Source organism: Protopterus annectens, chromosome 3.part0, assembly GCF_019279795.1.
Source record: "Protopterus annectens isolate FY-2018-M chromosome 3.part0, PAN1.0, whole genome shotgun sequence".
Classification (NCBI taxonomy): domain Eukaryota; kingdom Metazoa; phylum Chordata; order Ceratodontiformes; family Protopteridae; genus Protopterus; species Protopterus annectens.
The window spans coordinates 114297791-114323616 of NC_056731.1; the positions used below are offsets into that span (position 1 = coordinate 114297791).

General features: G+C 42.0%; 1 protein-coding gene across 1 annotated transcript in view; it reads right to left on the reverse strand.

Annotated features, from left to right (window-relative positions):
- Positions 1-25826, reverse strand: part of CCDC126 (coiled-coil domain containing 126) — a 266751-nt gene that overhangs the window by 130321 nt on the left and 110604 nt on the right. The window contains exon 2 of the mRNA XM_044064623.1: positions 10618-10731. The gene's annotated coding sequence lies outside the window, so the exon portion shown is untranslated. The remainder of the gene's footprint in view (positions 1-10617; positions 10732-25826) is intronic.

Here is a 25826-nt window from a genome sequence, read left to right on the forward strand (position 1 = left end):
GCATTTCTCTAGTATTTTGGAGAGTGGAGATAAGATTCGCTATGGGGCAGTAGTTGGTTAGCTCTGTGGAGGGGCCCCCATTGTGAAGGGGAATGATGTGCGATATTTTCCATAGTGTAGGGACGAAGCATTCTGACAGAGATCGGTTAATCAAGATGGATACTGGGTAGGCTAGGGCGTCAGCTGCAATTTGTAGGAATTCACTTGGGAGATTGTCTACTGCTAATTTTGTGGGTTTAAGTTTAGTTAAGAGTTTTCTTATGTTGGAGGTAGGAATGGGAGAAAATGAGAAGAGTGTGGGGAGATTACTGGGTGAAGGTGTGGGGTGTATGGGAGGGGGGTTGTGTTGTCTACCTAGTGATAGCATGGTTTGTGTGACGTGTGTGCTGAATGAGGTAGCAATATTTTCTGAGGAGTGAGGAATGTTAGGTGTAGGGGTATTGATTTTACCTGGGTGGAGGATGAAGTTTATGGAGGTCCAGAATTGTCTGGGGTTGTGTTGGGAGGAGTTGAGGGCAGACTGCTAGTATTGGATTTTGTCCTCCTTTATTAGCTTTTTGACTCTATTGTGTAGTTCTAGGAATTTCTGTCTAGCTGAGCGGGTTTTGGTTTTGAGCCAGTGTCCCCAGGCTTTATCTTTGTTTTTCATTTCTGACCTAGTGGTTTTCTGTAGCCATGGGGAGGGTTGGGCTTTGGTTCTGGTAAGTCTTATGGGGGCATGGTTACTTAGGATGAATAGGAAGGTATTATTGAAAAATTGGACTGCGTCATCTAGGCTGAGGTAAATTAGAGGGTGCCAGTTACATTCTTTGAGGGATGAAATGAATGTGATTGGGTTAAAGTGTAGTTTTTTACGTATTTGACGGTAGATGACCGGTTTAATTTGGTATAGGTGTTTTTTTGAGTAGGAATGTTGAGGAATGATCACTGAGGCCATCTGATAGGCAGCCTGCTATATAGGACTGGGGAGTCTTGCTGACGAGTATCCAATCCAGGGTAGTGTGCTTGATGGAGTTTTTATTTATTCTGGTTGGTGACTGGACTAGTTGGGTGAAGCCATGAAGGTTTAGATGCTGGGTTGGATGGTTGCAGCAACAGGATTGCCAATCAATATTGAAGTCACCTAAAAGTACGGTCTCTTGAGGGAGATGGTGGGTAGTCCAGCTTAGGAGGTTTTCTAGTGGAGGGATATTTTGGCCAGGTGGGAAGTAGCATCCTATTATGTCGATGGTTTTATTTTGGTTTATTTTCAGGTTGGTATATATTATTTCTTCATTGGCAATTTGGGGAGCTGATGAGTTTAGAATCTGGATGTTTGCATGCTGTTTAAGTATTACAGTTATACCACCTCCTTCCTTGTTTAGTCGGTCTAGTCTTAGTAATGTTGTAACCATTCATCCCAGAAGAAAGACATAGGACAGATCAAAGAATTTGGGGCCCAAACCATGAACCTATGGGTTCCAAAATCCTCTTGGTAACTTCTCGAAGAGACTTAGGCTGGGTGATGGTTATGAGGGATGTGAGGAAGAATGAAAATGGACAACACAGATGCCAAGTTATGTAAGTACATAACTTCCATATCTGTTGTTGTCCTTTTCATTCTCCCTCATTGGGTCAGAGTCCCCAGCTACACAATTTCTGGGTGGTCCCTAAGGAAGGATATGGTGGAGCACTGAAGAGCCGTAGGATGCCCTGCTTCTGCAGACAATGTTCAATTTATAATGTGAGACAAATGTAGGAGTCTTAGACCAGTAGCCACAGCACATATCTCATCAACTATGGCCCTGGCAGAAAAAGCCGATGAAGTGGCCATGGATCTAGCAGAGTAAGCTTTAGGTGGACAAGGTAATTTAATACATTTTTGGGAGTAAACAGTAGAAATGCAATCCATTATCCATTTACCAAAGATGATCTTGGATACTGCTTGGCTCAAGCAATTAACTGAAAGGACTATAAAGATTTGATCAGATTTCTTGTGCTTTTTTGTCCTGTGCAGATAGAAACACAACTACCTATGACCATCAAGAAGATGCAACATATAGTCTCCTTTATTTAAATAATTTGGAAAGAAAACTGTGAACTGAATGGACAGGTTAATGTTGGATTCTGTTGCTACTTTAGGCATAAAAGAGGAATTCGTTCTTATGCAAACTCTGTCTTTATGAGAAATGATGTAAGGAGGTTTTTGGCTGATAGGGCTTGCAATTCAGATACCATTTAGGCTGAAGTGATGACTACCAAAAATACTGTCTTCTGGGAAAGAAATTTCAAGTCACAATTGTCTGCTGGCTCAAAGGACTTCTGAGTGAGGCCTTGAAGGACAATTGCAAGATCCCAAGGGTGAGAAGGGGTTTTTATTGGTGGTCTTAGTAAGACTATATCCATCACGAGAGCCTTGCATAATCTTGATGAAGAAAAAGATCCCCTTCCTGAAATAAAATTGGAAATGGCAGCCAGTTGTAATTTTATGGTAGAGAAACTGGCACCCTCGTGAAAAACTGAACTCAGAAAAAGGAGTATAGCTAAGGTAGAAGTGGAAAAAGGGCCAATATTCTCCTTTGAAGCCCAAATTGAAAATCTTTTCCACTTACTATTGTAGTCCTTTTTTGTGGAGGCCTTCTGAGACACCAAGATTATGTCGCATACTGGGGAAGCTAGCCTGGACTTTCTTACAATCACTGGAAGTGGAGAAACCATGTGATCAGTTTTAGGGTGTGGAGATTGGGCTGATGATGTTCTGACGAGTGAGAAATAATGTCCTGACTGGGATCCAGTATCCACTGGGGATACTTGAGGTGGGACCACTGGAAGCGGAACCATACCTGATGAGGCCAGAAGGGGGCAATGGGGACTACTGAACTCTTCAGTCTGCTGGCTTTTTGCAGAAATTTTGGGATCAAGGGTAGAGGGGATAAGCGTATAGGAGGCCCGGGGGCCGATCATGCACTAGAGCAGCCCTCAGTGACTCCCCCTTTGGGGGATCAGTGCAAAGTACTTGTTGCATCTGCTGCTTAGGGGAAAAGCGAAAGGATCACAACAAGGCTGACCACAGTGGCTGAAAGTCTTGTTCTCACGAGTGGTCCCTCAGTCAGTCAGTAGCGGAGTCAGAATGGATCTGCTGAGTCTGTTCGCTAATGCGTTGGTGTCCCCAGGAATGTGCATTGCAATTAGAAAGCAGGTTGAAGAAATCGCCCATTCCTAAACTCTCATAGCCTCTCTGCATAACGGGTAAGACAGAGTTCCTCCTTCTTTATGTACCAGACCACTGACATGTCTGTATGAAATCGCAACAGTCCTCAGAGGGAGGAGATCCTGAAAGGCTTGCAACGTTAGAAGGACTGCTCTCATCTCTAGGACACTGACATGCAGCCTGGTCTTGCAGTGGGACCACGTGCCTTTCTCTGATAATGCCCCCCCCCCACATCCCAACTGGAAAGCGTCTGTGGTCACTGTGGCTACTGGCGGGGGGGGGGGGGCTGCCCAGATATAGATCTTTTGACTACATCCACCATTGGAGATGGCTTCAGCAGATTGGAGTTAGTCTGATAGGAGCAGATAGAGACTGATAAATAATGGACCACTGAACAGCCAGGGTCCATTGAAGAAAAAAAAATCTTGCCAAGTGTGTTAGGATGATGGCTACTGACATAAATCCAGGTACTCAGAAAAACTAACTTTACTGGTGGAGATGGATGGTCTAATAATTCCTGAACTTGCTGTTTCAGAGAAATTATGCGATACAGATGCAGCAAAGCTATTTGTGTTGAAGTGTTCAGGTGCGTTCCTATAAACTCTAGATTCTGCACAGGAGTAAAGTTTGATTTTGTCAGATTTACTGAAATACCCAGGGAATCAAAGATCTGGACTAGGCAAGTCCTGGCTTGAATCAGTTGATACCTTGTTGGTGCAGTAAGAAGCCAACTGTCCAAGTAAGGAAACTTCCAACAGTTAACTGCCACTGACCAGCATCTACTCAGAAACTAGCAACAAATATCTTCTACTGGTCAACTCCTGCTCAGCTACTAATACCAGACATCTACTACTGACCAACACTGCTTTAGTGTTCATATTTGTTTTAGGCTGAGCAAATCATCAACCTCACTGGAAATCTCCAAAAATCTGTGCACCTCTACAAAATATTCGAACAGAAAACAGAGGCTTATTTGGTAGCATTTGAGTCACACAGTTACAAAAATCTGGTCCCAACTTGATGGTCCAGGACACCATCTTTAGTCTAACCATGGATTCATTAAAAACATACATGGACACTGAGGATGCTAATGCACACAATCAGAAACTGACAAGACATTATGGACTGGGCTAAAGCACAGTCACTTACACTTTCCAACTCAACATTCAGTATCACAGATGGCTGATTTAATGCATATTTTGAAACTATTTCTAGGACCCAATACAAATAATGCAAGTGACAGTGTAGAAATATGGGATGTAGATAAAGTCTGTCACTAAATGAAATTGTAAATCCCAAGTTATACTTGCATGTACCATGGGCTAATAAGAAGTCTTCAACTCAAAGTTTCTATTTGCAAACAAGACAAAAAACAATTTTGTTTTAAATTTCTAGAAAAGGGCACATGCATAGCAAAATGCTGCATAAACTGCCAAAACAATACTGTAACTTTAAAAAAACTGTTAACGCTATCAAAAAAAGGTTGCACCTGAAAGCATACCTATGGAATGTGTTAATGCACCTAATAGTATGCTTACAGAATATGAAAATTCTGAACTTTTAACCACCAAAACTGTACAATCTGCTTTTTGCCACTGTGCTGTTACTAAACATAATAAATGTACTCCAGTGGTAAAAGGAAGTTTTACATGGGAGTTGCTGGACTTACAAAATTTATAGTAGTTTTAGTCTCATGACCATCAATGCCTTGCCAATATCCATCCCTCAATATGTAACTCTTATCTAAAGGGGGACTAGACTATTTAGTCCTGGGGTAAATTTGAGGTTACTCATCCAGTCATCCAGGTTCTGTTTGAAGGATGAGAATGTAATCGCCCTGCTTAACAGGCAAAGGCAGTTTATTCCAGAAGTATTGTAAGCAGGTGCTCCTAAAGATAATACAATGGCAATGCAGTCAGGATTAAATGACAGCAAGCTGAATGGCACAGACACAGACAACATGGTTATGCTGCTCTAAGGAGTAGGGAAAAGGCAAGAGTAAACCCTATCCCTCCCTTGGAATTGGCAGACAAAATATTGTTTTAACTAATCTGCAGCAAAACGATTCAGAAGTCCCTCAAAAATCATTACACCACTCACTGAAGTGAGGGGTTTTGTCAAAATTCATCCTGGCTCCAACCTACTGGTGTGATGACTGAGAACAGGTGCATCCCTCCACGGGAGACAAACTGAATTTCAGAAGGGTCACAGAACTGAGATACCAGGTGGAGACAGAGCATCTGGGAGGGGAAAAAAAAACACACATGAATAAATTCCTAGACCCCAGGGCCGGGGGATCAATGGCAACGAAGTAAATCTCTGAATGGGAAACATCAGCCAAGTTACACTTCCATGCTATTGTGGCTGGAAGACTAGCCATAGGTCCTGGTGGAGTCCAATCAAACTCCACCCTCTCTGCCACAGACACTGCCTGTTCCAGGTCCAGTAAATTCTCAAAACCGTAGCCTCAGGTTAACACAGGTTTATCATAGCAAGGGAAGGGGAAAACCTCTGCTTTCCAAAAGGATTTCAGTTAGTGCTACAAGTAGAATGCACAGGCACCCAGAAGGATAGAACCCAAACCAAAAAGATTATATGCTGTCCCCATACACAATCTAACAAGGTCAAGTAATGCTGGCCTTCACAAGAAAAATATGCAAATGGCTCAGGACACAAAGATCACCCGACTAGAATGGACATACCCCAAATGGCTGTCCACAGCCACAAGCAGTAACCCTAGTGGACAAGCAGGGAATACTGTGAGATCTCCTATGATCTCAAGGGACGTTGGGAAGGTTGTGGGGACTGTTGGACCTAAAAGGCCACCCCATGGAAAGGGGGACTGCCCCACCAAAGATACAAAGAACCCACCACTGAGGCCCTCCAAGGGAAGGAGAAGGAAGACCAACATTCTTGGAACCTCTCCTGGGACCTCGTGAGATGGCAGAGGTTGGAGCAAAGGTCCTTCTCAAGAAGGTAACAAAAAACACCAGGAAACTGTGCCTGGTAAGTGAAGGAAGGGGAGAGCCCTTACCTTCCCCAAACAGCAGGTGCAGTCTCCTTCACCCATAGGACAACACAGTCTGGACCTGCCCCTCAACTCCACTGTGGAGGACCTACAGAGTAAAGGGGAAAAGAAAAGCAGCAAAGAGAAGTGACTCATGGATAAAGCTATCATCTGTCAAGACCTAAAGGTTAGCTGTTCCAGTGAGGGGCCACCACATAAAGGATCCATCAAACTCTTCCCGCAATACTATCCAGGCAGGCCTGAGCACGAACTGATAGATACCAGAGATCTTTAAGAGAACCCAGCCAATCCACGAGTCATAGCAACTACAGGGCCCCCAACTATGCATTCAGGATATTTGGGGAGCCTTTTACTTCTCTTGGAAGAGTGAGAGCTCACACTGTGCAACAGGGGAAACCCTCTGACATATGGGGGCACAGCCATCCATGCAGGATTGGGTTCAACAAGGACTGTAACTGCTGTCTAATAAGCTTTTACTGTTGGGGTGTAGCCTGCAAAGGAGCGTCAGATCATCTCATGGGAGGGGAGTCCGCAGCCATACCCTGTATTATAGGCACAAAGCCACAGATGTCACCCTGGCAAAGCAAAGGACACACACACATATTGCAAATATCAGACAGCATTAAAGGTAAGCCACCATGAGGACAGCTTTCACTAGGGTGGGACTAAGTTGATGGATCGAGTTCCAATATGTATAATGGAAACCCAATGAAAGCCATCTTCAGCAGCAACAAAATTTGCTCTAATCTGACAGCTGTGCAACCATGGTACAGGTATATACAAGTCAGGAGAGTGGACAGAGGAGTGTTAATATACATGGGGATGTAGGGGGTATTAAAAAAAAAAAAAAAAACTTAACATTCACTAGATGGGGGTTTCAGGTGAGTTTGTTGCAGGTCTCCACACTTCATCTTCCACAATGGAGGGTCAGCAGAGTGGTAGTTTCATGCCATCCAAATATTACAGATCCAGTAGCATGTATGGATGAGTGCCAAAGAGTCACAGATGTGTATGCATCGCTGCTGCTTATCAAGACTTCTGCAAACAAGTGCAATTGGTAGGGGAGGCCAGCACCAGGCTTGGTTTTGATACTACTCCAAATCCAGGACCAGAACACGCACTTGAGCCACATACCCTGGAACACACTCAACCTTTGAGTCCTCATTCACCAGAATAAAAACAGTCCATGCAGCCTAAAGAGAAAGCCCTAGAAGAAGCACCCCTAGCCCTGAGGGTAATCTCCAAGTGTAATACCTCGCACTTTGTTCTGCGCAGCTTTGGGTCTGCCGTCAGTGATTAGCACAAATGGGTGGGGGATATCGAGGAAGACTGACAGGCATGCTAATTCGCATGTCACGTCATGTAAATTAATATTCATGCACACAACAAACTCCATCCTCATAGAAATTATTACTTTTTCTCCTTTTTCAGGGGGGTTAAGGCCCCCTGCACCCCCTTGTGGGGGCACTGCACCCCCCACACCCCCACTTCGACAGATGTGGATGCGTTAAGGCCAGCTGACCAATTCAGCACTGAAAAAGTACTGTACAACAGTGCTGCTACCCTCTTTGGGGAAACATTTTTAGCCGTTAAAATGTAACTGTATTCCATCTAAATAAAAAGAGTCTTGGTTGATGAATTTCTTAATTCAGAGTGTTGTTGGAGTTATGCAGCTTCTGCAAGTCTGCAATAATAACAGTCTTTTAATAATTTTACACAAATAGCTTCTTGTGTTTACAGATACTCAATATTAATTACATCCCCTACCACCCATAAATGAATATTCATGCGGCTGCTGCCTAGTCCGCGGCCTGGAGGAGTGTCTGGGGTGGGATTTGCTACTGCGCATCCTGCGAGGTACTACACTTGTAGATTACCGCCCTGAGTATCCAAGTCAATAAATACAGACAAAGAAGTCCGAGAATTAGTGAATTCAAGTCCTTCTTACACCAAAGATATGATTAGGGACATTTTATAGAAGCTGCAAGGATCTAATTGTATTCACTGACTGAAGAAGTCCCTTTCAAGATGAAAATGCTTAGTGTGAAATTTGTTATTTAATTTTTACTGATTAAAGAGCTTGTATGGCACTGATTACTTGTGGTTAGCATTAGAATTATAAGATGTTAAAAATAAAACTACTACTGGATTTATAAGCCACTGGTCCAGAACAAAGTAGTTAATGCTGCCAATTCATTAAGCACAATTTTTGATCCAAAATTTCTTAAAATTCTGATATACCGGGGGGGGGGGGGGTAAGTGATGTAATTTATATTGCATTTGTTGCCTCTGGATTTCAGATTTACATTTTGCCCAAATCCAGTAAGCTCAATGGGCTGATGATAAATCAGTGCTCCAAATAGAGATCAAGCAATTCTTCTAGTGTTAAGCTGGTCACTTTATATGCACCCAAGTTGGATACCTTCATTCTAAATCTTGCTATGGCCTGTAGAAGTATTCTGTTGTGTGTGTTTATATACAAATGTATTAACATTTGTTTACCAGGACAGTCCAACTGGGCGAGAACCCGTTTTCAGCGGAGGCCTGGGTAGAAAAGCTCCAAAGACCATTAATAATATTTAGAAATACAACATTTAGAAATACATACATTTTGAAATATAAAAATATTTAGAAATTCAAAATATGAAATGTTTAGGAATTCTAGTAAGACGCATCATAATTAATAAAAGTAACCACACATTATAAAGGTACATTCAGTTGCAATGATTAGAGAGACTGTGAATCAAGTAGGTTTTTAGTTGAAGTCAGAATGAGACTACAGAAAATAATCTGAACTATATGGGAAGTGATGAACAACAGCATCAAATGGGGTGTGGCAAGGGACTATGAAATATACGAAATGTGACTACAGTGAGGTATGTAGAGTATGGAGTAGAGAGTAGATTAGAAATAAGGGATGGGGAGAGAGTAGAGGAGAGAGCTATGGGAGGGGGAGAATAGGAGAGGGGGCAAATGTTAGAAAAGATGAAGTGTTACAGATGTGCAGGGGACAGGAGGAAAGTAGGAGAAGTAATCAAAATTACATACGGTAGGCGTGGTGTGGCAGGAGATTAAGTTGAGAAACTGATAGTCTTGGGAAAGGGTTTAGCCAGAAGAGATGGATGAACAAAGCCAGTTGTTACTTAGAAGATTCTTGGATGATTTTTGAACTGATTGTGGTTGGCAATAGTGATGATGGGCCGAGGGATAGAATTCCATATTTTGGAGATGCAGTTAGAGAAGAGACAGTCTCCAGCTTTATTGTTGGATTTAGAGACCTGAAATAAAGATTTAAGTGAGGAGCGAAGAGGGTGAGTTTTAGCATGAGGTTGAAGCATTAGTTGAAGAGCAAGGGTTTTGTCAGGTTGGTGCACCAGCTAGTGAGTGATTGTGAGTTGATTCTTGGATGATTTTTGAACTGAATGTGGTTGGCAATAGTGATGATGGGCCGAGGGATAGAATTCCATATTTTGGAGATGTAGTTAGAGAAGAGACAGTCTCCAGCTTTATTGTTGGATTTAGAGACCTGAAATAAAGATTTAAGTGAGGAGCGAAGAGGGTGAGTTTTAGCATGAGGTTGAAGCATTAGTTGAAGAGCAAGGGTTTTGTCAGGTTGGTGCACAAGCTAGTGAGTGATTGTGAGTTGAGTGTAAGTTAAATAACATGGTAGCTCTAGCCAAATAACATGGTAGCTCTAGCCAGCTTAGTAGATGTAAGGCAGAGCAAGTGGTGAGACCTGTATGGGGAGTTGGAAGTGAATTTACCTATTTTATTGTAGCAAGATTCAAGTCATGCTAGATCAGTTTTACTTAAGTTAGTGAAGACGGAAGCCTTAAAGTATTTAATTACAGAGATGTCAGTGACGGCCACTGGTGCTCATCTTGCAAAGTACTTCTTTTCGGGTGACTGCATGCTGTCAAGGCACAGGTGTTCCCTTGACCTGATGGAACTCAAATGCCTGTGTTTTTCTGACATGAACAGGACATAACCAAATGCAGCTACAGTAAAAAAACAGTAAGGAATTTGTATAGGAATCTGACTGGCAGAACACACTACAAGGAACCATGCAACAGTGCACAAAAGTTATCCAAGAGAATGCAAATTCCTGCTCCATCAGATCCTGCCGACACGAGGCTTCCATCAGGTCAAGAGAACACCTATGGCTTGGCAATATGGAGTCACCTCATGAAAAGAAGAACTTTGCAAAATAAGCAACAATGGCTGTCATTGACATCTCCGTAATTAAACACTAAGGAGTTCCAAAAATGCCCCCTGTAACCATGGCAACAAAATCTCACATATTACACAACATAACAAGACTGGTTAGCAATCTTGGGCTCATTGCTGTTTATTATAACATACAACCTACATTAAAGTTTAATATACTGCAGAGGCTTACTTATACACAGAATGGCCATTATGCTCCTTTCCTTGGTCTACATTTCTTCTATAACCGACTTAAGCATGTACTTTGTGCCTCTCCCTTTTGTTCTCTTCCTTCTTCAGTATTAACCTGCAATGGATATACACACAAGACAGCATGAAAACTCGAGGTTAAACAAACACAGAGATCTGCAAAAATTAATAAAAAGTTTCCATTAAACATAAATTAATGTTACAATTAATGATAGATTGGAACACTATGCTTTACTACACATAATAGAAAACAAAAAGCAAAACATTTCCCACATTAAATCACAGGAACAGTGATTAAGCAAGCTTAATGTCATGTCCTAGCATTTGATGATGAAAAATAACAACCAGTGAATATCAGAAAACCTTTATGGGGGGCTGGTTAGCCACACTGCTTTATTTCTTTGTTCCTATTTTCTGTATATAGCACTAACTGAAACCTGGGACATTAAATCTGTAGATATCCGAGTTGTTTGGCTTCTGCTACATACCTACAATCAACTAGTGGAGTTAAGTACAAACTTGCAGTGTTAAAGATTTTGCTACATTTTATTTTTCTGTGTATTTAATTGTTTCATTTAATATTCTGGTCTGTGTCTCTCTGTAGTTATTTCTTTTTCTATTAAATTGTTTCATAGAATACTGTGGTCTCTCTCTGTCCCTGCAGTTAGTGGGGGCTATTGTGTTTCACTTCATTGATATTCAGTGTTAAACTCTTAGCCTAGAGGGTAAAGTGTTAGTCACATATGTTTGAATTTATTTCTGCTCAAAATCAGAGTTGTTTGGCTTCTGCTATATACCTACAATCAACTGCATTACTAGCAGAGTTAAGTACAAACTTGCAGTGCTAAAGATTGTACTGCATTTTATTTTTCTGTGTATTAAATTGTTTCATTGAATACTGTGGTCCGTCTCTCTCTCTATAGTTATTTATTTTTCTATTTAATTGCTTCATAGAATACTGTGGTCTCTCTCACTCTCTGCAGTCAAGTTTCCCACCCTGTTCTTGGTCTGGTATTAATCTTGGTGGCTTTGGAATTGCCTGCCCCTCCTGTAAATTTGTTCACTCAAGAGTACATTGAGGTCATATTTTGACTTCGGACACTCCTACCAGTCCCATCTGTTCAGCTCTATCCCAGCTCTATTCCAGTCTAGTGTCACTAGCTCATTCTACCTAATAAAGAGAGAACATTTGTGAAGGGCAAGCCACTTAGGTCCTTAATTTTGAATCATCTTCTGTTTTCTCCTTTCTCCCTTTCCAAAAAAAATTTTCTAAGCTTGTTTCCTGCCTTTCCTGTAACTAGTCTAGTCCAGATACAGATCTGCTGTATCCAGGACTGTTTGTAAGCTTCTGGCCCCCCCCCCCCAAGCCTTTCTGTGTTAGAGGGAAGCCTTCTAGCTTATCAGTGGGAGTGGCAAGCACTACGTAGCCTACCTAACACAAGAGTGGTTTCTGGCCCAGAAATTGTAGTTTATTGGCCATTTGGCAGTTTTTCCATCTCTTTCAACTTTCTGGTTTAAAAGCCTGCGTTTGCGCTTGTTTCCCACCGTTCCTGTAACTAGTCTAGTCCAGATACAGATTTGCTGTATCCAGGACTGTTTGTAAGCTTCTGAGCCCCCCAAGCCTTTCTGTGTTGGAGGAATGCCTTCTAGCTTATCAGTGAGAGTGGTAAGCACTACGTAGTCTATCTACCACAAGATTCAGGTACAGATTCTTAGTTTTAGCACTTGAATTTGCTTATTTGTGCTCAGGACTTGTTCAGAACTTATTGTTAGCACTAAATAAGCTACAAATTACTACAGCACTCAACCTTCCTCTTTACTTAGGGGAAAACAGTTTTTGTACTTACTTCCGTCACTTGCTTAGAGAAAAACAGCTCGTATACTCACTTTCCTCACTTGTCTAGAGGAAATTAGTTTTTTATTCAGGCATGTCCAAGGGTCAGCTCCCAGTGCTCTCTCCTGTCTATCTGATGAATCTGGCCATCCTGAGGCAATGTAGCAATTGTCTCATGTATACAAACAACCCTCTCATCCTACCACCCAACACCACAACCTGTGAGAGATGCACTTATCTAGCCAAACTGGAGGTAAAGCTCTCTCCAACCAAGACTGAACTTGACAGCCAAGAGCAGAAGGTAAACACCTGCACCACACCACACTAATCACATAGTCCCACTAAACCTACACCAGCAAAATCCACACACAGAAACACAAAAACATTCACAGAGGCTCTCGATAATAATCTGCTCAAGCAACAGAGACCTCCAAAGCAGAAACGCAAGCAACCTCCACCCCCAACACAAAGTACAGTTGTGTACACTTACCATAAATGTAGATGTTAAATTGTATTCACTGTTGCAGTCATTACATTTGGGTTATCTGCTTGCATGTAGACCTCAGTCGGCCTGATTAAAAAAGTCTTGGGTCCTGTGTCAGTTGCTGTCCCTTCTTCCATGACGTCAGGTCGTCAGGGGTATAAAACATGCAGCAGACGCCATTACATCAGTTTTTCTTGACCCAGATGTCAGGTGCCCCCCTAATGGGAAGCAATTAAATATAAAAGCACAAAGATATACCTCCAGCAAAAAAGCAAATACACCAAAAAGGCTATTAAGCATAGTAAAGGAAAGTAGAGGTATAGCCAAAAGAAGTTAGGGGGCTGGAGGGAGGGTAACCAGGACTGCAACCATGAATACACTCGAACATCTACATGTATGGTAAGTGTACACAACTGTACTATGTTCTTCGTGTTTCACTGTTGCAGTCTTTACATTTGGGTAGATTCCCAAAGCTATGGTTGGGAGGAGGAATTTAGATAGCATTAGGGCCAGCTATAAGGCCCTGCAAGACTGCAGTGACAAACCCAGCTCTGGATTTTGAGAAAACTGGAAAATGATAATGCTTGGTGAAAGTATGTACAGAACTCCAGGTAGCAGCTTCTAGGATGTCCCTGGTAGGGATGCCTCTGAGAAAAGCTGTAGAGGTAGATGCAGCCCTGGTGGAGTGAGGTCTGATCCCCTGGGGGATAGGTTTTCCATAGTGCTTATTGCATAAATGAATGCAATAGCTTATCCATTTAGAAATGGTTTGCTTTGAAATAGCCTTCCCCTCTGCCCCTGCAGCAAATGCCACCAGCAGTTGTTCAGATTTCCTTTGAGGTTTAGTCCTGTCAAAGTAGAATCTAAGTTGTCTGTGCACATTTAAGGAATGCAGTATCCGTTCTCCTTTATTCTGTGGATTGGAAAAGAAGGTTGGCAAATTAATGGACTGATTAAGAGCTACACTGGATACCACCTTGAGCATGAAGGATGGATTGGTTCTGAGGGACACACTGTCTGCATGAAAGATTATGAAAGGCTCCACTGCCATAAGGGCCTGTAATTCAGATACCCTTCTAGCTGAAGTGATTGCTAAAAGGAAAGCTGTTTTCCAAGAAAAAATTTTAAGTCTGCAATAGCAGCTGGCTCAAAAGGAGGTAGAGTGAGTTTCTCCAAGACAAAGTTAAGGTCCCAGGCTGGGGTTGGAGCTCTCCTGGGTGGTCTCAAATATTTGGCCCCTCTGAGGAACTGCTTGAGCAGTGGATGAGAGAAGAGGGGAGGTTCTGTGTTAAAATGAGCTGAAATGGCTGAGGCGTGGATTTTAATGGAGGAAAAAGACAGGCCCTTGTGAAGCATCTCAGTTAAGTATTGTAAAATCTGAGGTAAATTGGGCACTGCTGTGCTCATCCCTTGAGATTGGTTCCAGGCACAGAAACTTTTCCATTTTTCAGCATAAGATTTTCTAGTACTCGGCCTCCTTGCCTCTAAAATGATATCCATCACAGGTCTGCTGAGGGATGGTAAAGGAGAGATTAAGTAATTAGCCAGGCTGCAAGGTTCAGTTTTAGAAGTTGAGGGTGCAGAATCTGGTTCTCCTGCTGAGACAGCAGGGAAGGAGTCTGAGGCAGGTGCCATGGAGAGAACCGTGACACAGCATAGGAGGGGGTACCAGTGTTGGCGCGGCCAGTCGGGAGCAATCAAAATCATCCTTGGTTTGTCCTGTTTGATTTTAATAGTACTTTGGAGAGCAGAGGCAGAGGGTGGGAAGGCATACAGTGATACGTTTTTCTAGGTGAAGGACAGAGCATCCACTTTCCAGGCTTGTTTGTGGGGAGTCCATGTGCAAAATTTGTCCAACTGTAGTCCTGGGGAGAGGCAAACGGTCTATACCTGGGCTCCTCCATTTGCTTGTCAACATGTTGAAAATCCTTGGTTCCAGTTTCCACTCGTGTGGGTCCATGAAGTTTCTGCTTAGTCAGTCTGCCAGTGTATTTAATTTTCCTGGCATGAATTGAGCTTGTAGGTGCACTTGGTGGGTCAAGGCTGTGTTCCACAATGCCATGGCTAGTCTGCAGAAGGGGTAAGAATGTGTACCCCCCTGCTTATGTACCACATAACAGTGGTGTTCATCTTTACCATTAGTTGTCCTGGAAGAATGTGGTCCTTGAAGGCTGTCAGAGCATTTTGTACAGCTAACATTTCTGTTTGATTGATATGCAGATGCATTTGACTTGGGTTCCATTTGCCCTGAACGCACTTCCCTAGGTGAGCCCCCCCATACATAGTCTGATGAGTCTGTTAGGGTTTGGGAGGCAGGGGGTGTTGTGAAAGGTAGTCCCTTGTTTTGGTGGCAGGCTTCTGCCCACCAAAGGAACTCTAGGCGTAGGCAAGGTATGATAGGAATCATTGTTTCCAGGTCTTGAGAATGTTGATACCATAGGCTTTTTAGATATCACTGTAGTTTCCTCATATGCAGTCTTGCATATGGAATTAGAAGAATGCAGGAGGCCATGAACCCCAAGGCTTGCTGTATTTGTCTCAGAAATGAATTTGTTTCTCTGGCGTGAGGTAAGTCATCTGGGAAGTTGTATTCAAGCTTGCTCCCAGGAATATAATTTGTTGACAGGGTACCAGGTGTGATTTCTTTTCATTTATGGTGTACTCCAGACAAGTTAGAACCCTTTGTACAAAGGCCAGATGATTCAAAAGTATGTCCCGGCTTTCTGCCTGAATTAGACAATCATCCAGGTATGGGTATATCTGAATATTTCTTTGCCTGCAAAATGCAATAACTGGAGCTAGGCACTTTGTGAATACCCTGGGCGCAGTAGATAAGCCAAAGGACAGTGCGTGTAGCCTGCTCTGAAACACAGGTATCTTCTGCAAGATTCCCCGACTAGGATGTGCAGGTATGCTTCTTTTAAATCTAGTGCTGCCAACCAGGCTTCTTTGCCTAGCATAGGAAGTAATTGGTGAAGAGTCAGCATCTTGAATTTTGGAATATCCAAAAATGTGTTTAGAGTAGAAAGGTCCAGGATAGGACACCATGAACAGTCTTTTCTGGGTACCAGGAAAAGTCTTGAGTAGAAACCTTGTCCCTTTTCCTCTTCTGGTACCAGATGAGCAGCCCCCATGTTTAAGAGAGAAAGTACATGTTTTTGGGCCTCTGCCCACTGATTTGGGGGTAGGTCCGACCACCCGCTTGGTGTTGGCAACGTGCGAAAGTGAAATCTGTATCCCTGGGACACTATATTTAAAACCCATTTGTACTGGGTAATGAGTTACCAATTCTTTGCATGAAGAGCAATCTTTCCCCCCAAAGGGGCAGTCAGCTTATAAGTGCTTGGAAATTTTAAAAGGAAGTCATTGAGACAGTTTACCATGGGGGGGCAGTCTTATTCTCAGATTTGGAAGTGGAGGCCCTCCACTGCTTAGTTGTGTGTGTCCCCTGGGACTGAAACCTGGGGTTTTTGCTGTGTATGGGTTTGGCTTGAGAAGACCTGGAAGAGGTTGGAAAGGACCAATTCTTACAGGGCCAGTGCCTACCAAATCTAGGAGGCTGAACTTGTAAAAAACAGTTTGCATAGATTTAGCTTTAACTTTATTCTTTTTAAGAACTTACTCAGCTTTGTTGCCAAACAGGCGGTCCCGATTTTAAAGGAGCATCCAACAATTTAGCTTTAACATGATCAGGCAAAGATTGCTCCTTAAGCCAAGCATGCCTTCTGAGCACAGACCCAGTAATAGCAGCCCTGCAAGAGGCCTCTAATGAATAAAAAACATATTGCAAAGTATGTTTTCCAACATGTTTACAGACTGCATTAAATGTTATAATTCTTTACTTTCCACACAGTCAGGAATCAACATAATTTTCCATTTAAGCAGTCCAATAACATGTTGCTGATACTTTAACATAGGAAACTGGCAGTTTAAAGCCCTAATGGCTACGGCTGCAGAAGTGTACGGCTGCAGAAGTGTAAACCTTCTTATCCCATCTATCCAGCGCCCTGGAGTCTCTATCAGAAAGGGTAGGATTTTTAGCAGTAGAAGCCTTAATGCCCTTGGGCCCCTGTGAAAGTCTCTGGATCTGCATAGGATTTTTAAAAAGGAACTTGTGGGACTCAGTATCTTGTCAAGTTTTCTGGGAGCAGGAGGCAGGGAATCAGGGTCCAAACTAGATTCCGAAAAAGCATCACCAACAATGTCTAGTACAGGAGGAACAGCTAAAGGCCTATACTGAAGTAGGAGAAGGAAATCCCTAAGCCTCTTTTTTGAATCAGAAAAATCCTGGCTTTCCCAGTGGAAATGCTCCCTTAGAGTATGTAAGGTTTCTCCAAAAGAAAAAAACCCTCAGGAGGGGAATCGGAGGGAATGGAGTCCTCTGCATCAGAATCTTCATAGGTAGATAAGGGCAAATCCAGATCAGAAGAATCAGAAAAAAAAAAATCCGGATCAGAAGATTCATAATCAACTTCAGTCCTAGGCCTCTTAGAATGAGGGGGGGGGGTTGGCTACCCCTGATTAGAGTTATTAGATCTTCAGCCATTCTTATCATTTGTTTTTTAGGCATAGAGGCCTGAGCATGTGGCCTGGGCATCGATTTTTTAGGCATGGATTGAGATTTAGGCCGAAGTAAAGAAGGAGGTGTCGGTTTAATATGCAAGTCCATAGGCCTGAATACACCCTCAGAAGCCGGTGCTTGCACAGCGGCTCCGGACCCATCCAAGGTACAGACATCCGGAAATTCCATAGCTGAAGCATCTCGCGGCATACCGGACTCCGAATGGGTCTCAGTAGAGGTCTGTGAATCAGACGTAGCGGGTATCAGGAGCTGGGAAAGCACCTCACTGAGTACTGGCGACTGGCTTAGGAGAAGTGTTGTCGGCAGTCTGTCTCTGTCTTTATCTTTGCGTTTTTTTGGAATCCCAGTACTCGGATGGCTAACCGATGACATTTCTGGATAATTAAACAGAGAACCGAAATATTTAAAGGTGAAAATATAATGACGACGGATAGTGCGCCGATTAAATAAAGCACAAAACCTACAGCAAGGTTCATCGTGGTCAGGGCCTAGGCAAGGAATACAGTACGAGTGAAAATCTTTATGAGGTATTTGCTTTCCACAAGTAATGCAATTATTAACTTTTACTGACATCAGTAAGGAGCAAGAAAAAGTTTCCCCCAACTGGGTACTTAGCTTTAGTTGAAGACTTCGGTTCTGAAACTCGAAAATGAAAATTTCAGGAGTCAGCCGACCGGCACTTGCGAACTGCTTTTGCTTCTGGCACCGCATGGCAAGAAAGAGCAGATAACCCAAATGTAATGAATGCAACAGTGAAACACTAAGAACATCCCAAATGACATATAAACCACAGACTCAGTGTGCCAATAAGTCACAGCCCATAAGGCAAACCAACGTACCCAACACACTAGTCATACGTGACTCTATAGTCACGCACACTGATGTCCCACTCACCAGGCTAAATAAGGAGAAGGTTACTGTTAGCTGCCTGTCGGGTGCCAGGATCCGCCATATAACCCACGCACTCAGGTCACTCCACAACAAGTACAAATATAACTCTGTCATTGTCCCAAGGCAAGGTTCAAATGACAAATTCACCACCGTACCAGAAATGGGCAAGCAAAAACTGAGGATAATGCTACTCAATGCTAGAAGTCGAAATCTCAAAATGCACTCACTCGAGGCACTCCTTAAAATGGAGAACATAGATATCTGTGCAGTGACTGAGACCTGGTTCAAGGCTCTAGACAGCACCCCTGCATTACCAGACTATAACTCATACCACACTTTTCGGTCATCTAACCTGGACCAGAACATCAAAGGCGGAGGTGTGTCCATATTCATTAAGGATATCCACACCTCCTGTCTAGTTGCGCAGCATAATGCATCCGAGGTTATCCAAGTGCAACTAACTCTGGGCAAAACTGCAAACCAAACTGAAGCTTACTACAGATCCCCCACCATGCCCCAGGATTTCCACTCCTCTTTTCTTGATATACTGGAAAATATTAGGGTTCAACCAAACACCCTAATAATGGGCGATTTCAACTAACCCACCATTAACTGTGAAAACTACATGTACCAAATCCTTAGCTCAACACTTTCTGGAATTCATAAAGTCCAATACCCTGAATCAACTAATCCACACCCCCACCAGGGACGACAGTACCCTAGACCTAGTCATTACAAACATGAGTGACCGGTGTTCCACACCTGAAGTCAACTCGTTGGTCAGCTCGATCACAAGCTAATCACCCTAGATATCTGAATCCTGCCCCCTCCGACCATTAAGGAAACCACCGTAAAAAATTTCTCCAAAGCCAACTTCATGCTTCTTAAGACAGAAGTGGCAAACTTCATGACACCCATGCAGATAGACAATACAGTTGCGACTGCTGAATCCTATGCAAATGCACTCTATAAGCACTTACACGAGTGCATGGATTGTGCTTTCCCAAATACAACCAAGATGCTATCCTCCGAAAAAAGCCAATCTGGTGGTCCCCTGTCATAAACAAACTCTATAACAGAAGGAAGAAACTGTTGCAAAAGAGTAAAATCCCATGAGTGGAGGAGCTCCATGGCCAGCCTCCGTAAGAAGCAGAGATCCCTTACAATATCCTCCAAACCTAGCTATGAAACCAAATCACCACTGATTCCAAGGGCAACCACAAAGCATTCTATAACTATGTCAAGAATCTCAATGGCACCACCCAGATCTGCTCCGAGTTACAGCACAACGGCACAAAAATTACAGAACCAACTGATATTGCCAACATCCTGGCAGATAGGTTCAGTGCAAACTTTACCCCCCTCTCACCCCCTAAAGGGTTCAGTGCAAACTTTACCCCCCTCTCACCCCCTAAAGGGCCCATATCTATACAGGAAGAATGCAGAGTCCCTGTAATCACATCTATGCAGGTAAAAGCTGCACACTCTAAATCCAAAAACACAGCATCCATGGGACCAGACAACAACACAGACTGCGTTTTACACTAACTTCATAACAAAATGGCTCCCCACCTAAGCACCATGTTCAATCATAGTCTCACGTCAGGCTTTGTGCCCACTGAATGGCGCACAGCAACAGTTATCCCACTCCACAAAGGGAGAGCCACCACTGATCCTGGGAACTATCACTCTATTAGCCTGACGAGCTTGGTCTACTAGGCCATGGAATGTATCATCATGGAACTCAAAACGAAGACATTGGTAACCTCCAAACTCTGGACCCCCACCCAGTTCGGGTTTGTGAAAGGCAGATCATGCCTTCTGATCCCGATTGACTTCTTTGAGGCAGTCACCAGAGCCATAGATGAGGGTAAGGTGGTTCACACAGCCTATCTTGACCTCGCCAAGGCTTTTGACACCATCCCCCATTCTGGAATTCTAGCTATACTCACTAAACTAGGTATAAATCCCTACATCACAAGATGGGTTGCCAATTGGCTCACTTACAGAACCCACATTGTAAAAGTTGTAGACTCCAAATTTGACTTCAAACCAGTGACAAGTGGAGTACCACAGGGTTCAGTCCTGGGACCTCTCTTATTTGCTATCTACTTCTCTGAAGTACAGGCTAACAGAAGGTCTCTGGCTAACTACGTTCAGATGACTGCAAACTAGGAGCCATAGTAGAGTCCCCAAATGATGTGGACATCCTACAGAAGGGCCTCACTGAGACAGATGCCTGGTGTCAGAGGCATGGCCTCAAGCTCAATGCTAAACAGGTCACTGTCATCCCGTTTGGTAAAAACTCTGTACACATAAACGGCAGTCTACTTAACGACGAATGTGTGATAAGAGACCTTGGGACCCAGGTGGACAGTAGTCTCTCCTTTGATAATCACATTACCACAGTAGTCAGGAAACCCTTCTATGTGGCACACCTTATCACAAAAGGGTTCTCATCCAGGAGAAGAGAGGTCATTATTCCCCTCTACTCGGCACTCATTAGACCCATTACAGAGTACAAAGACTCTTTTGGAATGTACCTCACAAGACATCTGCAGCAGCTGGAAAGGCCACAGAAGTACCTCACAAAGAGGATTACTGGCCTCAAACAGATGCTCTACACTGACAGTCTCAAAAAACTCCAGCTTTACTCTGTAGCATATCACCTACTCAGAGGAGATCTCTGCCTAACATATAAAGCTATGTTAAACCCAGAGCTGTTGGACATGCTACACCTAAAGAAATCCCAAGCCCTCCGAGCTACATGCTCTAGGGACCTAAACCTTGTCAGCACAATAAACAGGACATGCTGGAGGGATAGATTCCTGTCCAAGAGACTTCCTATACTCTGGAACAAGCTACCCGTCTATATCAAGCAAAGTTCCTCATTAGCACTCCAAGAAAAATCTTGATGAGTGGATGGTAAATAGGAAATACACCCCGGGGATCACTTCTGTGGCTCTTCTCAACAAGGGCAAAGGAAATTAACTTTCTTGGGTGGCGTAAGCCAAGGAAACTTGTTGGCTATTCTTACTTAGGCCCTTGGGGCAATAGCCTAGTACCTACCTATGAGATAAGAGTTCCAACCAAGCAACAACTATCCAATGGGGAAATAAAGTGAGTTTATTCACCACAAAAGTAGATGTGCGAGTATAGGATGACTGTTACAAGATTAATAAAATGATAGAGATTTGGTTGTAGGTGAATTACCGTACTCAGCTTGATCTTCTTGAGCAACAATATTATTATGGGTGACTTGGTATGTGGCCTCAAGCAGAAGCCATAAGGGGAAGCACAGCCAAGAAAAAGAACACAATGCACTCATGCCCTGAAAAGACACAAACATGCCCCTTAATCTACTATCTGGAGTCACAAAAGGGAGACAGAAAGTAATGTGCCAACAAATGCTAGTGGAATACTCCAAAATGAGTCCCAAAACCTAAAAGCCAAAGCATAAAAAATAAAAATGTTTATAACACACAAATAAAACAGAAAACTTGAGCAACAACAAAAATACTAAAAATGGTAAAAAGTAAGTTTCTGTAAAAAAAAAAAAAAAAAAAAACTGAGAATTTACACAGCAAGCAAGCCTAAATCTGTATCCTACTCTATACATGGAAATCAAACTTGTGAGATACACAACAAGAAAAGGGAGATTTCCACCAGCAACAATCCTTGAGTGAAACATCTGCTGTTATGAGGTGCATACTCACAAAGCTGCTCTATACTCACCCCAAGGATCATTACTACATGATGTTGACGACAGTACCCCAAACAGTGTACCTATACGTTAACGGGTGGGTGGTCTACAACATGTCATTAAGGAAAGCTGAAGCAAAATGACCATGCTCAGTAAAATCAAGTGAAGAACCCCATGGATACGATGAGCAAATGCATAAACAAAAACGCACTGCAGTAATGGGTGTTGATCTACTGGAATGGACTCCATCCTCCTCAGGGGGGAAAAAAGTTTCTACAGTTATCCAAACTCTATTTGATATGATAAAAATGGACAACCATTATGTTTACTATTCTTATCAGAAAAATACCTGATCATACTGTCTTCAGAAGTTTTGCTCTTCTGAATTATTTTTGGAGGAAAAGGACTACAAGTTGGAAAGAGTGGTTTAAACAGACTTCAGGTTAATCTTTTTCTTCTGGAAGAAATCATATAGCTCATAAAGGACAGCAGTTCAGAAATCCTGATGTCCGAGGGGACAGTTCTCAAGACAAGCATGTTTATTTATACACATGTACATATCCCACATTTGTTTTGCTGCGGATTATGTGGGGTGCATCTGTTGTGCCAGCGCAGATTATTATTCAAGTCCTCCTACACTCAATACATTCATATTTTTGAGATGGGTTGGTCTGGCATTTGTATATCTCACCAGAATGATGGTGGTCAGCCATCCCCAGCTGGCATGTGATATGCACAAGAGTGGAACGGACCTACAGCAGCCCCTCTATGTGCAAAAACCTTTTGTGGATGGGATACTGCAATGAAATGTGGCTACAAGCAGCAACCCTACCCAAAGCCCAGAGGCAAAGAATGTCCCCAGTATGCAGACAACCCAAACGGGTTCTCAATGTCCTTTACACCTGGCCACCACCAGAAGCAAATTTGCAAATACCCCAAAACACACACTTCACCCAAGCCCTCCCCACCCAGAAAGGTAGGCAAGCAAATGCCTCCTTATTTCTCTGCCAGCCAGAGCCACTGTCCAAACCACAAAAGGCTAGAAACGATACTTGAACTCTGCTACATAAACAAAGAAACAGGTAAGAGGAAATAAAGTCATCTTCTCAAACATGAAATTCATACTCTAGGTAGGACAGACAGGATTCTTTGGAAGCTTTAAATACAGAATTAATTTTTGAAACTGCTTTGCTACAATACTTTAGGCTAAATTGGCAGGCAAACAAAGATGAAAGACAAATGCTCATTAGATGAATATGCCACTCCAGAAGTAGGTGGAGTACACAGGTAGTATAAAATCATGCAAAAGCAAAAAGAACCAGGTCTTTCTTGCCCAACGAACATGTGCATCTCTTCACTTTTAATAGCAATTTTATGATAAAAAAAATTGTATGAAGAATCGTTCAAAGAAAACCTTTGTTCTAAACGAAGGATAAGGTGTTGGTCTCCCAATCTTGATGAGACAGTACTTGAAGCAAAAACACACACATGAAACCGATAGTAAACCACCTGTGAAAGACCTGGCCAACAATGAAAGTATGTTTCTCCAATCTCCCCATATAGGAGGAGTAATTTTCCCAGTATGGACTATATCGGTCAGAATGTATTGCTGGCTTGAAATGTAACTGGCCTGAAAAGACATGTTCATGTGAAATTATTTTTCCCGGAGTTCACTAACACCATTTAGAGGGAAAAACAGTTAAAAGTCTCACTTGTTTTTGTATCACATTACTGTAAGACTATCACTATTTGAAGGGCTACTGGTTTTGAAATTGTTTTGAATGCTAACAAACAGAGGAGGTGCCATAGTTTCCTAGTAACAGACGTGTTGTTGATCCTTAAGAGACTCCAGTGTTGTCTTTGTGAATTGTCTTCCAAATTAAAAATAAAAAAAAAAAAAAATCTAAGAATGCTATAGTCAGTCTCTGGCAAGGAAACAGTCAGAAGGAACAAATGAGAAGTCTTATTACACTAAGACGAGTGCGTCGCTAAAAGAATCCTTTAATCAAAAGCAGGGATTAAGGTAGAACATGGTCCACAGAATGGCTGCCCTAAGTTCTTATGTTTCTGCAGTAGCAATGGATGGTCTTCAGAAGAAGCCTTGCACTGAGAAGCATCAGAATTGAGGATTACAATGTACTCTAGTGCTTCCAGAAATGTCTATGCAGTTAGACTTCTTTCTTTGCAAAGGCCAATAAAGGTCCAGCACAGTATTTAAAAGCCTTCCACTGCCATCTGATAATTTTTATGAAGCTGGAAACTACGTCTGATTATGGCACAGAGCCTTGCAGGCTGCTATACTTTACAGCACTGTACTTTATTAACTTAAACACAGTGATTAATAAACAACTTATTTTTTTTTTTTTTTTTACAACAGATGACACGTACTATGCTGTTACAGCTACATCTTTAATGTACAAGGTTTGCTTCTCGATACAAACATGGTTGCTTCTCAATACAAACATGGAAGATGATTCTCCATTTACCTTGGAACAAGTGTGTTCTTACAAATACCAGATCTAACCAAAAAAAAAAAAATCACATATAACACCATATAGTTTTGCTGTCCTTTTTATATGTTTCTTGTCCCATTTGGATCCTGCTTATGAAAACAGTCGACTGCTTTGATGTCATGCAATCTGTTGATAATAAGCAGATTTGTATTTTGTTTCAAGGTAAACCTGGGTATCTGGTCATTCTTGCACCTGGGTTAGTCAAGAATTAGGGAGTTATCCTTATCTGTAGTTCTCCTTGAAGCTGTATTTAGTCACGGAACATATTGTATCACACACAGTAGGATGCCAATACATACACAATAACTGCTCCGCTATATTCTTTTTATTATATTTTTACTTAATTTTCAGCTAAGAAAACTTTAACACTTTAATATGTGTATACTAACAAACAAAAGTATATATGCACTATTGTAAGTATTTATACATATATATTTTACTGTATATTCTAACAAACAAAAGCGTATATGTACTATTGTAAGTGTTTAAATGCATGTATTTTAAGACTTCTCCCTCTTATTTTTAAAACACACAAAACAGTTTTACATTGATATGCTTTCTTTGGTCAGATCATAATTTTCATTATGATCTACAAAGAATACATTAGGAAACAAAACCTTTAGTTTTCTTTTGATATCACAAGTCAAAATGCAATTTTTCACAGTTAATACAATAACAAACATTGCTACCAGAATTGAGTGTATAATCCAGTCCAACAACTTTTTTTCTTTTGCAGACCATCCTGTGAAAATATCACACTAATTATGGGCTGTGCCTGCCTCATTTTTTTCTGCTCACTTGATTAGCTTATTTTTTACAATTACAGAATTTAATTGATGACTTAGGACTGTTCTATTAACTTTTTGCAACTGTTAAATTCTTTGCTTTCATTTAAGACTTTATGTAATGATTCTAATGAAAATCGTACATTAATCATTGACAATGTCTGTGGATTCCATCGTAAAGGCACTGCAGCCTTGCTTTCCGGAATAAACATATGTGCTATGCCATGTCAAATGAGTGATGTTATTAAGACAATCCTACAAAAGGACATTGTCTAGTAAATGTTAAACTTAGATTTGTTACAATACATACAAATTGTGGGGCTATCTCTGTGAACATTTTGAAACTATAAGGTAAAATTGTCCATTTACATAAATTTACAGAGCGCAGTAAAAAACATGG